The following is a 15574-nucleotide window of genomic DNA, read 5'->3' as shown; positions in this document are numbered from 1 at the left end:
AAATATCAAGCACAACACTAGCTACACACTCAGACTGTTAGGTGCACTCACTTCGTTCAAGACTCTGCCACACGAAGCTGGGCTGGAAGAGATATCGGCAACGGGATAAGTCCGGTGGCAGAGCCCCTGGCATTTTATTATTATTAGGCCCGCTGGAGCTCACAGTGGAAGGGCCAAAGTGTCAGATCACCACGTTTCACTAGTGCATAGAAAAAAATCTAGCAATATTAGAAAGAACGCAATTCAGCATATTTTTTTTATAAAAATTAGGCTGCAGGCCACATTTAGAGTTTACAACAAGGGTGAACAACGTCTGGCCCGTGGGCTAAATGGAGTCACCGGAGAGCTTTTATCCAGCCCGCGAAAGTTGTTTTAGCGGAAAAATATCAATACACTCAACACACGATATCTGACCATATCGTATGGGTATGGTATCATAATCTGATCATTTACTGCTACTACCTCCAGGCAGTAGAGATACCGCCACGTGGAGGCCATTGGCTGAAGTTAAAAATGAGGCTGCAATGTCTCTACTCAGCAAAAATCATGGTACTGTGCGTGTTTTAAGGAGAAAAGGATTGTCCCTCTAGGGCAGCGGTTTTCAACCGGTGCTCCACGGAGCCCCAAGGACTCCGTGTGCACTTCCCAGGGGCTCCGCGGCGACTCAAGGAAAATAAATATGTGAATTTGACAGATAAATAAAAAAAAAGGCCTACGGAGTTCCGCCACAAAAATTATATACAGAAAAGGCTCCTCAAGTCAAATAGAGCTCCGATGTAAAAATTATGTACTGAAACGGGCTCCGCGAGGCCAAAAATGTTGAGAACCGCTGGTCTAGATTGTAATCAAACACGATCCATTGGGAGGGAATGGCATTTAAATTAATTTTACAAAGTTCATAAATTATTAATAATAATTAGCGCGTGGTCCACCTGCTGACATCGTGGCTCGAATCATATTGAACAGACATAAATTTTGTCATACTTTTAAAGCGCTTCATCCATCTCTTTATCAAATATACGTTGCAATTCGATAACTTTGATCATTTTTCGAATTTTTTATTGCTATTTTTGTTTAATTAATGTAAATTAATGGAAGTAAAGGAATCAAGTACTGGAATTCCATGACCCCCCCCCCCACAAGGGTGGGGCTGACAGGCAGTATCGTCTTAGGAGCATCATGGGCCCCGAGCGAAGGGATTTTTTCGAGGCCCTATCTGAAAAATTCAACTACGTCTCGTTTTTCTGAGACACCTTTTCTCTTGAGGCCCTTCAGGCACGGCCCGGGGTGGGGGAAGCATGCGTTAAGACGGCACTGCCTAAGGTTCGCATCAGGCGTCCTCCTTTTTCAGTTTTGAATCTGTTTACCCTATCTGAAGACCACATAATCCGTATTTTCACCTATTTGTTCGATCATCCGTATTGTCCGAATGTTTTTGTGGAAATATATTTTCTACATAAAATCGTTTGTTGCAAATGTACGAATTTTGTTACGGAAATTTTCGTCTCATAAAAAAATTTTATGCCAAAAAATAACAAAGAACTCTCCTTCTCTTTTTTCATCATCGCACGAGTTGCCTGAAATTTCGAGATTAGATGGCAACACCAACAGTATATAAATCAAGCCTCCATCGAGCTTATATTACTGGACAGAGTATGGCATCAGCAGTCTCCGCCTTGGCAGTGCTGAGAACATGAAAAAATAATTTCAGCATCGATGAGATAATTTCGGCATTAATGAAAGAGATAATTTCAGCATTAATGAAAGAAAATATTCCAGAGTTAATGTAAGAGATAATTTCAGCATTGATAAAAGTGATAATTTCAGCATTGATAAAAGTGATAATTTCAGCATTGATAAAAGTGATAATTCCAAAATTTATGAAAGAATTAATGAATAATAACATTTATGAAAGAATTAATGAATAATAAAATTTATGAAAGAATTAATGAACAATAAAATTTATGAAAGAATTAATGAATAATAAAATTTATGAAAGAATTAATGAATAATAAAATTTATGAAAGATAATCCCAGAATGAAGGAAAGAGATAATTCCAAAATTAATGAAGAAGAGATAATTCCAAATTTAATGAAAGAGACAATTCCAGAATTAATGAGATATAATTTCAGAATCAATGAAAGAAATAATTCCAGCATTAATAAAAAATAATTCCAGCATTAATACAAAATAATTTCAGCACTAATGAAAGAAAAAAATTCCAGAATTGATGAAACCAATTACTCCAGAAGTAATACAAGAAATACTAATTAATAAAGGAAAAAATTCCAGAATTAATGAATGAAAATTCAAGAAATAATGAATGAAAATTCAAGAAATAATGAAGAAAAAAATTCCAGAATTAATGGAGGAAAATCCAGGATTGATGAAAGAAATGATTCCAGTATTAATGAAATAAATAACTTAATCTTTTTTCACCTTTAGACGAGTTCCCAATCCTTTTTTTAATCTTTAAAACCTAATATTTGGAGACCGAACTGTACATTTCTATGTGCAAATTGCCAGGCGGGAACTTTGTTTTCACCGAGTCACGCCGCACATTTGATGTCGCTGCAGTCGCGGTGGCTGGAAGCTCCCTCCAGTAATATAAGCTCGATGCAAGCCTCGGAATCTCTGTCGTCTGCTTCTCTCCGGGTTCCTTGTTTTGAGCGTCTCCTTGTGTCCAGAAAAAATTACTGAACTGGCAGTTCGAACTTCCAGTTCTGTTTGTGCGCTTAGCTTGTAGGGAATCGCACAAACCGTCTGTCGTCTGCTCATTAAGAGGTTCTTCGTTTTGGACGTCTCCTTATGCTCAGATAAAATAACCGAACTTTCAGTTTGAATTTCCAGTTCAGTTTATGAGCTTTGTTTATAAGGAACTGATCGGAATAAAGAATATTGTTTTTTTTATTTAAACTTCATCATCACCACATGGGTCACTTTTAAATTTGACATTAGATGGCAGCACATTACTTTGAAGAGGAATGTAGAAAAATTCACTTTGTACGATCTTACCTGTCGTCTGCTTGTGTGGAGGTCATTTGTTATTACTAGGCTGCCCATATTTCCTCGAGAGAAATACGGGACACCGGGATTCCAAATACGGGAAAATACGGGACATCGCCAATTATCGCCAAAAACGATGCTAAAACCAAACGAGTTGCCAAATATTGTTGAAATTACGGAAAAATCACAATGGCGGGAAATGATGCATTACTGCAAATAATTGCAGTGGATTAAAATGTATTCCACGAAAAAAAAAAAGTTTACCAAAGCAAATGTGGGAGATTAATATCCCTTATATAGTTGTAACTATCATAAAATAATTTATGAGTTGAAAAATAATCTCAATCTTCGACTTCAATAAAGAATAAAAATTCAAGTAGGTGTAGTGTGAAATACGGGAAAAACCGGGACACTTTTGCCAAAAAGTCGGAACGGCCAAAAAAAGAGAAAATACCGGGACTGTCCCGGGAAATACGGGACGTATGGTCACCCTAGTTATTACTGAACTGGAAGTTTGATCTTTCAGGTCAGTTTGTAAGGAACAAAGCTGAATGAAGAATTTAGTTTTTTATACATGAGCTTCGTCATCACCGCATAAGGCACTTCCGATTTTCAAAGTACCAACAATATTTTTAAAAATAAATGTCTTAAAGTATTTTAGAACAGCGGTTCTCAACCGGTGATCCGTGTGCACTTCCCAGGGGCTCCGCGGCCAGTCGAGAATAATAAAATAAATCAATAAATTCGATAAACAAACAAAAAAGAGGCCTAAAGAGTACCGCCATATAAGTGATATACTAAAAAGGGCTCTTCGAGTTAAACAGGGCTCCGCCAGAGAAATTATTCACTGAAAAGGGCTCCGCGAGTCAGAAAAGGTTGAGAACCGCTGCTCTAGTGTATAATGGTAAGTGCGCTTTTGCCCGGTGTGCAAAAGGTCCTGGGTTCGATTCCCGGTAGAGAGAAATAAAACTTTCCCTGTTCACCTCGGCATAATATCCAAAAATCCGAAAAGCCTAATGATTTACTGAAAGTGTTCTTTGATTTCAGTACAGAAATTAATTCACGAAAGCTTCAAAGAAAAACAGGAAATTTTTATAAAATAGTTGGAACGGCCAAAATAACACTGATGGCCCATAAAATACGGGTCATATGACCTACCCCAATATATTATAGTTATTGGCCCACTGGTGGTAACAATATCTCAAATTTGTCCCGTGGAGCTGGAAAGGTTTTGCAAAAGTCTGCTTTACAAAATTTAATTTGCACACATTCTCTCTCTTTCTCTCTCTCGGATGTTCATTCATTGCCAGTTTCGTCTTCGGGAGATAGATGGCAGGACCTAACTACGTACATGCATGAAAACTGCCTTAATTCCTTTATGATCACGGACGAGATATCTTGTCCAAACGCAAATAGAATAAATTCATTCCTGCCTGGTTATTTTTTTTACTGTACTGTACTGTTCCCCCTTCTATTTTATTTTCTTTCTTTCTTTCCCCCTTCTATTTTATTTTCTTTCTTTCTTTCCCCCTTCTTCCTTTTTCTAACATACGTAAAAGGAAACCAATTTTATTGTCGGTACTTCAAACAGAAATCATCCGAAATTGTTGTCTGCACGTGAAGGGGTTAATGCACTGTTAGAGGATAGATTAGGTTCGTAACAATTAATTATGAAACAGCCAACCTCTTCGATGTAAAATATTGGTGAATAGAAAGAAATACCGTGCTATCTATAGTTGGAATTTAAAAGTAATATCTCAATTCTGTGCGATCCCAAATTTACCGGCCCTCTATCAACACAATCGGACCCACTGTACTCATTTAAATACAGCGAGAATTTGCATAATATTTTAGCCATGCAGCTAGATGTTATGTATTTCCATGCGAGTGATTCTTTTGCAATTGATTATGTAGATTACAGATTAATGTGTGAAAATAACTACTTTTCATTTCACTTCAACTTTTCTTTTTCAATTATGTCGCCATATTTTGCTGTCCTCAAAGACACTTTTCGTCCAGTGTCATACTTCCTGCTGATGTATTTAAAAGTCCCTTGGAATATTTATAATTGACGCACAATCTCAGCAAAAATCTCAATTTCGAAATGGAGTTCAAAGCGCATCAAGGTCCGTTCGTAACGGGTTAAAAAAAACCGCAACGTATAGTGCATTTCTATCACGAAATGTTGCGCGAGAATTTTTAGGACACCCAGTGTATCAAAAGTATTTTTTTTTTCCACGACGGATATGACAAGACGATAGAAATCACCGATAAATAATCGATTAAGTTGAAAGCTTTTCAGATAGAACCGAAATATTTATTTTTTATGAATGGGGAGAATCGATAAACACCACTCGGGTTACCGAAGAAATTAATTACATTCGGATAGTGTCGTGGAGAAGATGAAAGGCGAATAATGATTGACAATATAACGGACAACTGCGGTAATCGGAAATCAATATCTCCATTGAAACATCAAACAATGAAAAGATTGGAATCTTTATTGAATTATTATTGGACACAAATCATGTTGATGAAACATAGCATACAACGATCGATATTATTAATTAATAATCTGAAATGGAAAAAGACATTAATAATGGTTCGCGTTCGAACCAGCAACATGTTGGAGAAAATTCACCGATTATCACTTAATAATTAATTATTTATGAGCAGGAAAAATCTCGGTTATAGACGGATTTAACGAAAGAAATTTCACAGCTGTTAATGAGATAGTTTCAAGATGTTAAAAAAATTATCATAATTAAAACAATTTTTTTTTTAAATTCTGCATGGACTATAGCAGTGGTTCTCAACCTGGGGACATATGGCCCCCTTGTGGTCCTGGGATATTCTAGGGGGGCCACGGGAGGAAATCAGAAGAAAGGTGATCCACGACAGGTGGTAAAGGGAGTCATAGAGAGCTATGGAGAGAAAAGCTTTAAAAGTGAAACATGGTTGAAAAATATTACTACTTTCAGAATTCATCAGATCCGTCCATAGAACCAGGGGTATCTTAACCCTAGGGTCTATGTGGGCATGACCCGGGTCTTCATGTCTATAATGGAGGGAGGGGGGACTGCAGATATGGATCTGGCACTATGATTTTCATATGTAAGCTGTTACTTCCAGCTAAGTATGGACGGCCGCCAGAGCAACGGTTGATGTGTTGGTGGGGGGGGGGGGGGAAGGGGGGTCAATTTATAGTGCACGTTCGTTGGATCGTACCGTATTTTACACAGATTTTACCTTATAATTTGACTCCTGCGGGAGATGGTAATCCACCATTTGAATTCGTGCTTAGCCAGGATTCCAGAGATTGATTTGATTTATTAAAATTTAATTCATAATAAAGAAAATAGAAAGTATCTCACTCTTGGATGAGGGGGGCCCTGGATAGGACAGGGGGGGGGGGGCACGAGAAAATAATGTGATCCAGAGGGGGCCATGAGCTTAAAGAGTTTAAGAAACACTAGTCTATAGCAATGGTAACCATATAAACGTGATTTTTTTTTTCATAATTTTGGCAGAACCAAATCGAAAAAAAATTCACGAAGGGGCAGGCTGACCATATTTCCTCGAGAGAAATACGGGAAATTGGGATTCCAAATACGGGAAAATACGGGACATTGCCAATTATCGCCAAAAAAGGACGCCAAAACTGAACAAAGTTGCCAAATATTGCTGAAATTACCGGAAGACCAATATGGTGGGAAATGAAGCATTACTGCAGATTGCAGTGGATTAAAATGAATTCCACAAGAAAAAAAAAAAGTTCACCAAGACAAATGTGGGGGATTAATATTCTTATTTATAGTTGTAATTATCATAATATAATTTATGAGTTGAAAAATAATGTCAATCTTTGACTTCAATAAAGAATAAAAATTCAAGTAGGCTTCGTGTAAAATACGGGAAAACCGGGACACTTTTGATAAAAAGTCGAGACGGCCAAAAAAACAGAAAATACCGGGACTGTCCCGGGAAATACGGGACGTATGGTCACCCTACGAACGGGGATTTTTTTTTTTCAGTGCAGAAAAAACACTGGTTCAAATTTTGTAGATAGAGGGCACTTCACGACAGTCTGGCAGAAGTGGAGCTGAATATTTCTTCAATCTCTGTGTCCGAAACGTTCGTACAGCTCCGTGGCTGAATGTAAAACAATTTCACCAATAGTGCTTTTTTTTCACCAACGTCATCATCACAAAGAAAATCTCATGCAAATGGTGCGGGCAACAAAAAAATTCAGAGATGATCCGTTATAACACCCTGTATTTTATAGGACTACTTTCGTGCAGCGCTCTCTATCGACAAAAATTTAAATTAATCTCTTTTTTTTTTCATCGAAAAAAATCCCTGTTCATGAGAATATATATAACCGTCCTGAAACAGCATTCAAACGAACCAATTACATAAATTTTTACGAATTTTTAAACTATTTACAAACTTGTAGAACACCCTATATTATTATTATGTGTTAGGCTTTTATATATAAGAATTCTTCTCACGTTTTCGTCAAGTTCAATGGTTTTCATTCAATATGCAGTCGAATACCGTTATAACGAACTCCGAGACCGGGGAAATCACTTCGTTATAACGAAATTTCGTTATAAAGGAATTTCAGGTTGTTTGCATTGTTCCTATGTAAACTTATTTGAGGGGATTAGAAAAATGCTCGTTAAAACGAGATTTTCGCTATGACGGTATTCGTTAAAACGGGATTCGTCTGTATTTTGAAACTTTGCGATTTACTGCAATGCTCCATCATCAGCGATATTCTTAACTAATTTTAGCCATAATTGGCATTTTACTCCCTGTTTAGTGAGTTTTCAGTCGACGTTTCGGGAGTTTCGGATTTTTTTTTTTGCATTGAGGCTCTCAATTTTCTAATGAAATATGGTCAGCCTAATTATTGCAAATGGCTTAAATAATGGATCTTGGCATCTTGCAGTTGAATTCAGGTACAGATTAATTTTCATTAATATTGTTCTTTTATTTGTCATTTCCGTTTTTTTGTTTAAAGCGAGAAAGTATATTTTCTTCTACGCTTTTCTCGATTTAGACCTATCAGCAAGGGGCAATGAAGGGAAAATCTATAAGAAACTATAAGCTATATCCGTTATATAGCAAAACCTCTCTGTTGCGGACACCAGTGGTACAAAAAAAAACACCCTTCCATAAAAGAGCTGTCACCATTAATCAGGGGTTAGAAGGAATACGTTTATTATGTACAGGAAAATTATTATTTGGCCGTAAAAGAGGGTCGACCGCATCTGAGAGTGTCCGTTAAGAGAGGGTTTTACTGTTAAAATGATAATAAAAATTTCATTTTTCTTTTACTCTGGAAAACGATGGAATTTCAAAAAAAAAAAAATTAATTAATTAATTAATTAAAAATAATAATAAATCACTGGTGTTGAAAAAAATTGATATTATGAAGATCGAGATCAGGGTAAAAGTACAGATGGTATTGCGCATGGAAACTTTTACAGTCAACACTCGGTATAATGACCATGCGTTATTGTGACTATCCACTATAACGACTACGGCAAGAATAGAAAATTCTCACTTCATCCTTTGTTATTTTTATCCAATATAAGGACCCATAAAAACAATTTAATGCAATAAGACGTCCGAACTCTGAATCCTCCTGCGTTTTCTTTCAAAGAAATGTACAAAATCTGTGTTTTTCGTCCGCCGAAATTGTGTTGGACCTTGACTTTTTGATACTTGAGTATTTGGCGTATATGAGTGTGTGAACATGAAATTAATTATTACAGTTTTATTATTATTTTATAACTTTATGCATTTTCATTATAACTCTTACATTAAAATAAAAGAAATTTTAGAATTTTTTATTTCGTCCGAATGTCGATAATTCTGAAAATGTTTTTTTTTGTTTAAACGTTCGGTGTAACAATCTCCCAATACAACGTACGTTTTCCGTAAAAAGATGAATGGGGTCCGTTATAACGAGCGTCGACTAGGATTGAAACAAGTGAAAAATGCATGTGAAAATTCGTATTGAAAAATAATATGCAATTTATGTACAAATTCAAAATGCATAATTCAGTTTTCATTTACTGGGTGATTCAAAAGTCATTGAATATATTAAAAATCTAAACGTCAGTAAATAGTAAATGTATGGCAACGATATGAACACATAATGCTACAAGAGCTTGATTATGTAAAGCACAAACACCAAGTGTTTTTTTGAAGAAAAGCCCTCCAGATGGCTCACCATACGCAGCAATTGTTTTCCTTCTTAAAATATTAGTGAACAAAAGAAAATGTGTAGTACTGTATTTCTAAAATTTGTATATTTTCGGTACAATAGCTGTAGCATCATCTAGTGGATAAAATTCCAACCATTTTTTTTTTTTAATTTTGAAAATAATTTGCTCAATAAATAATGCTTATCGGATTGCTTTTCTGTAATTATTTAACAAAACATAAAATTCTGAATTATATTTTGGAATTCGAATCACGGTTTCACTAAAAATTAAGTAATTTTAATTTATATAATAAAAACAAGTATCAAAAATGATCTCCATAATGTCGTTTGATATTTTTCTTGTTGCACATTCTCGCTGGTAGTATGTGCTAAAATTGGTGACTGGAGAAATTTTGGGGACGGAAATTTATTAAATTATCGCATTTTAAAGTTGTGGGGGTGAAAAAAATCCTAGTCACGGCCCTGACCGATAGTATACAATACCTTAGGCCGGGGTCACACTGGAGCGATACAGCAAACGAAACACCATGCCACTCGACTATTGCCGTGTCTCACCGTGTGAACCCGGCCTTATGTGTATGTATGAAAGTTAATTAATGGTAAATCATAGTCTGGGCATTTTCGATCTATTGGCTATACAGGGTGTTTCAAAAAGAATCACCCGATTTTAAAAAATCATAACTATTCAGCTTTTGATCCGTTTTGATCGAATAATGTATAGGTAGAAAGAGGGAACCTTGATCTCGAGTTAACGTTGATCACTAAACAATAGTAGTTTGATATTCTGTTAAATGTGTTAAAATTTCCACCACAAAATCGATTTAATGTGAAAGCAACATTGCGCTTGAACTTCAGAAATAATTAACGAGATTATAGAAGCCTACACACACAACGTCTGCTTTATGACAAGCCTTTTTCAAATATTGCTCTATCTGGCAATTTTTAAACGAATTTAAAAGAAATAATAAAAAAAAACTTTAGCAAATTTTTTTTAGCTAGGTAGTTTGCTAGTTTTTTAATAGGCTTATATTTGTTATCTTAATTAAGTTTTGAAGCGTTAAAATACATTATTTAGATAAATAAGACTGTTTATTGTCATTGTATATTGATTTAAAATGAATATATTGCGATTAACATTTTTAAAATTGATAATTTTGTGTTTTCGAATGAGAAGTATATTTGGTGCTCAAACTTGGTGAGATTTCACAATTTGTCAAATGTATATTCAGGGTACGTGATCATCTAAGCCTCGTCCTGGCCCATTGGGCTATAGAAGATCGGACGCAGACTGAGCAATCCTGCTTTTGTGGGTATGGAATGTCCATGAAAATTAAATTTTTAGCTCTTATGGCGAATTCATAGTCACGGCTCATCCAACAGGGCTACAGCTCGGGAGCCCGGAACAATTCAATTTTTTTTGGTTTTCTCACTTAAAATCACAAAAAAGGGGCTCGTGAAAAATCTGGCCTAGGGCCCAGAGGCGTACGTGAGTGAGGGGGTCGTGTCCCCCCTCCCCAAGCCAACCAAAAAATTAGAAAAAGGAATTTACATCTCGATTAAAAAATTTGAAATATCGGAAAAAAAACCTATGTGTTATTTTAACAAATTTCTGTTGATTTAAATGCATTTGAAGGGTAGTAACTCTCTCTCAAAATTTGTAGAAAAGAAAAATTTTTGAGTCCTTTCCAAAGATCGATCCTGCGTACGCTCCTGTGTATAATGAACCATCAAAAATAAGAGGGGAAAAATAAACTTATGTAATAAAAATAGAATTACCGCACTAATTTTGATTAGGAATTTCATCTGCGAAAATTAGGTGCCGTATACTTATTACTCTTGTATATTAAAATGCGCTTTATTTCCGCTTTTAAATAAAGCCATGAATAAAAAAAAAAACAAACACGAATCGAAATTTTCGTCACTTATTTCAAAGAATGTTGTTAAAATTGATCGGTAAAAATTTTTATTTTCCTTTTCGATAAAGAATATCTTTACGCGGAATGAAACGAAAGTTGCGAAACATTGATCGTTATAATAATCTTAAGAAAAACAATTTCGCTATATGGTATAATAAAATGGAAAATGATATTTAAATATAGGAAAATCAAAGAAGCTCGAGATTATTATTGTTAAAATTGAGCATCGGAAATGTTTACTTTTCTCGACGTTGAATATTATCTCCTTTATTCCGATCTAGACACACATACGAAAATCAATCATTGAAAATAACCCTAGAACAAAGCGGCTCGAGATCTTTAACACAGCTTTGCCATAGAAGAAAACGATTTCGCTTTGTTATCATTCCTTTTATAATAATACAGAAAATACTATAAAAATATTTGAAAATCGACGACGAGAAATTGAATGCAGCCTCTTTTTGAAGATGGGCAGATAGATGGATTCACATGAAAATAAGCACGTAGGTATCATAATCACATAAATATGATAATTCTCTTTTATATACTATATTAATAGTTCATAAGGATAGCAACAGGTGGCGCATCTGTGTTTCCCCGCAGATTTTCCACTTCACCTGCGTTGTCGAACACGCGATCTATCCATTAAAAAGAGAGACATTTTTCGTATGACCGACCTTGATCGATCATCATCTCCGAGATTTGTTTTCCATTTTGAACATTGTCATATTGAATATTTGATGAGTCTGCGCGCGGGAAACAAGGGTTTAGGTTAATGAGTCAGAGTACCTGTAGCTTATTGTTGCCCATCACGTATATATAGGCAAGCATATTATGTATATGCAACAGTATATTTTTATGCCCTCCCACTCAAACGGTGACTTTGGAGTCATCTGATGTGGTTTGTCACCTTAAACATAATTTTGTAAAACTGAAACTAAGCAGCATATATAACCAGATCATGTAAGTGTCAGAGGTTTATTTATACTTAAGCAACCTGGGACGAGGTTCTGGATCACTCAACTGGCTCAAAACGCACATTCTTACTTGACTCAAGTGGCCCGAGGCACAATCCCAGACCACTTAAGTTATCCGCGGCACATTTGTAGATCAATTAAGTTCCCCGAAGCACATTCTAAGACTACTTAAGCGTCTTGAGATGATGTTCAAGATAACTTAAATGGCTAGAGGCACATTCCAAGACTGCTTAAGTGAACTAGGACGATGTTGTGGATCACTTAAGTGGCCCTAGGCGTGATCCGCGGCACATTTATAGATCCCTCATGTGGCTCGTGACACGTTTTCAACCAACGAGGCGGCCCGCACTCTTCAAAAGGTTGAACATCCCCGATGTGTAGTCATATAATGACTGATCTCCTCATTAAAATCTCGCCACAGAGAGCAACAGGCCTACAACGATAAATCATTCAATCATTAAGGCGCGTATACACTAGCGTGCAGATCATGCAATGAAAGCATTCGCAATTGGTTGTTCAGTAATTTGTACGGTGTTGCGAGCGATTCTTGAGCTGTTTTCACTGGACCCACCTGAAATCGGTTTTTTCAACGAACAAAAAGGAAAGAAAGAAACACAAAGAAAGTTTGTGTACCCACGAGCGGATTAGAACCGCTGCAGGGTGTCGTGCGTTGCAAGATTGGCGCGCTAGTGTATACGCGCCTTTACACTTCACTCATAGTTAGAAAAACTGGTGGCAGATGGCAGTACTACACATAACAAGCATTACACAGAAACAAACTTCACGCCAGGTTTCGCAACACGTACACGCGCATTCCAACACGTACCAATTCGTTAGAGGTTCCGCAGAGGAATATGGACGAGGTGCATGTCTGGTTTAGTAGTAGTAGTCATATAATGGCATAAATCGTCATATGGGAAATGTCAATAAAAGTATGATTAACAAAGTAATAATAATAAATCCTTTTCAGATTTTTTTTGAGCATCAAGAAACAAACGGAAACTAACAAATAATAGACAAAGCAAAAGATTTAGTGTGTCTCAGAACTGTACTGCCAAAATGAGAGGGTCAATTGAGCTTGTCAAGACAAACAATGTTTGGCATGTAAACTCACTTATTTCTATCGTACGGATGTGTGTAATATCTCACGGCAGGGTGGCCAGAATATGACAATTTTGCTCACATCATGAGAGGAGCGACAGAAAAATTTCTTCTTCCTTCTTACCGGCAATTACTGTGATGAAAAATATCGTGCTTTTCTTTCTCTCAGACTTTTTTCTTTTTCTAAACGTTCCACAACTCAGGTCTATCGCCATGGACAATTTACTACCTAGTGAGCTGTGCCGGAAGTGTAAGTGTGTGGACCTAACAGTCTGAGTGCGTATGTCAGGAGTGAAGTGTAATGACTAAATACTTGTACTGTTTGTAGGTCTGTTGCTTTCGTTGGCGAGACTTTTTAACGGGGAGATCGGCTCGCATTTGCGCTTCGAAGTTGGGAACCCCAGAAAATCAACTTCATCCGACCACCACTGTGGCGACGGTGGGGCTTGAACTCGGGTTTTCTCTCAGACGGTATTACGTGTGTGTGTGGGGGGGGGGGGGGAAATTATCCCTCTCCCTTACTCAGAGGGTTGATTTAGGACTTTCTACCACTCCCCTTTCAGGATGGGTGTCCAATTGATCTTACGGGAGAAATCTCTTAACGCCAATTGATAAATTTGTTTTTCATGTCACATTAGAATATAAATTTATGATTTTTTTTATTTACATCGTATTTAAAATTTGCAATTTTCGCTGGGGGGAGGGAAGAAAAAAATTTTTTTTTTAGTACATACCTTTATTGATAAAATACGTTTCGTATTATGTATGGTGGAAATGACGGTTAATGGCACATGAAAATTCAAAAATCGTACTACAATCTACAATATTACGTTTCATGCACAGTGGAATGTCGTCCTTAAGAATTATACTGGGTTTTTTTTCCCTGAAAGTGTTGCGTCTAATACTGATTCTTCTGGTTATTTATTCGTTCATGGTTGTTGTAATGTTTTCTTAGGTTCATGCCGTGCTTTACTTCTTCCACCACCGTATTGCTTAACAAAATCTTCGTCAAATATTTTCGTTAATGATGAATTTTTGTGTGTGTGGGTGTAGCTATTTTTTACCATATTCTGAGTTTTCGACAAAAATTCAGAGAAACAACGAGTTTCGTTGGAGAAACACCACGAGAATGGTCTCATCATGGGAAATCTTCGATAAAACCAAAAGAACGTTCGTCATTATTAAATACTACTACGTTCAGAAAGTTCCGAGACGTGTTTTATTAAGGAAGAATGAATATACAGATCGAATCTGTTTATTTGATGTTTCCTTCGAAGTAACTACCCTGTGCGCAATTATGCATTTTTAACATTGTTCATGCTGATATAAATGCTGATTGCAAACATTTACTTGTTACACCTTCCAGTGTCTACGTCGCTGCTCGCTGCACTTCTTCGGAACATGAGAATCGTTGTCTCTTTAACCGAGAAGCGAATTCTTTGTCCGAGGAAAAAGTCACATGGAACAAGATCAATGGAATAAGCTGGTTGTGAAAGTATCAGAATATGATGTTTTGACGGGTAATCTGACACCAGCGAAGACCTGTGGGCCGGTGCATAGTCGTGATGGAGTACCCACGACTTTGCCTTCTACAGATCTGTTTGTTTGCACCTCACCTATTCATGCAGATGTTTAAGGACTCACAGGCCTCTCCTAGGTGTCAGGTTTTATCTGCCAAACATCACATTCTCATACATTCACAACCAGCTTATTCCCTTGATCTTGTCCCATGTGACTTTTTCCTCGGATAAAGAATTTGCTTAAGAGGCAACGATTCTCCGGTTCCGAAGAAGTACAGCAAGCAGCGACGTAGGTGTGACAAGAAACAATTTGCAATCAGCATTTACATATTTGTATTAACAATGAAAAAAACACGTAATCGCATAGGGTAGTTACTTCTAAGAGAAAACACCAAATAAACAGGTTCTACCCGTATATCCATTCTTCCGTAATAAAATAAGTCTCAGAACTTTTCGAACGTAGTGGTATATCGATGATTCCGGAAAAACCTATCGAAAGCGTATGAAGTGAACTCTTAAAGTCATATTAGATCCGAAGTTAGGAGTCCTAAGATTTGCGCGTTTTTTTTCCCCGAGCGAACGCTTAGAATCTTCATTTGCAAAGAAGCATTTTATGGAATGAGTTTGCAGTCGTGGGAATAAACAGGGGAGAAATCCACGAAGGTTTGTTCGCTTTAGTATATAAAGTAAATATCCTAGAAACTAACATATTCCAACTTATATTGATCAAGAAAGCGTAATAAAGCATATGAAGCGTAAAGGATGAATGAACGGGAAATGAGCGCTCTGTATTTTCCTTCGGGGCGAGGATTTCA

This window comes from Pholcus phalangioides, unplaced genomic scaffold (genome assembly GCF_987345545.1).
Source record: "Pholcus phalangioides strain wild (caught in Gottingen) unplaced genomic scaffold, Ppha-v1.0 ptg000042l_1, whole genome shotgun sequence".
NCBI lineage: Eukaryota > Metazoa > Arthropoda > Arachnida > Araneae > Pholcidae > Pholcus > Pholcus phalangioides.
The sequence above is the reverse complement of the archived record's forward strand: the minus strand, read 5'-3'. Positions refer to the sequence as shown.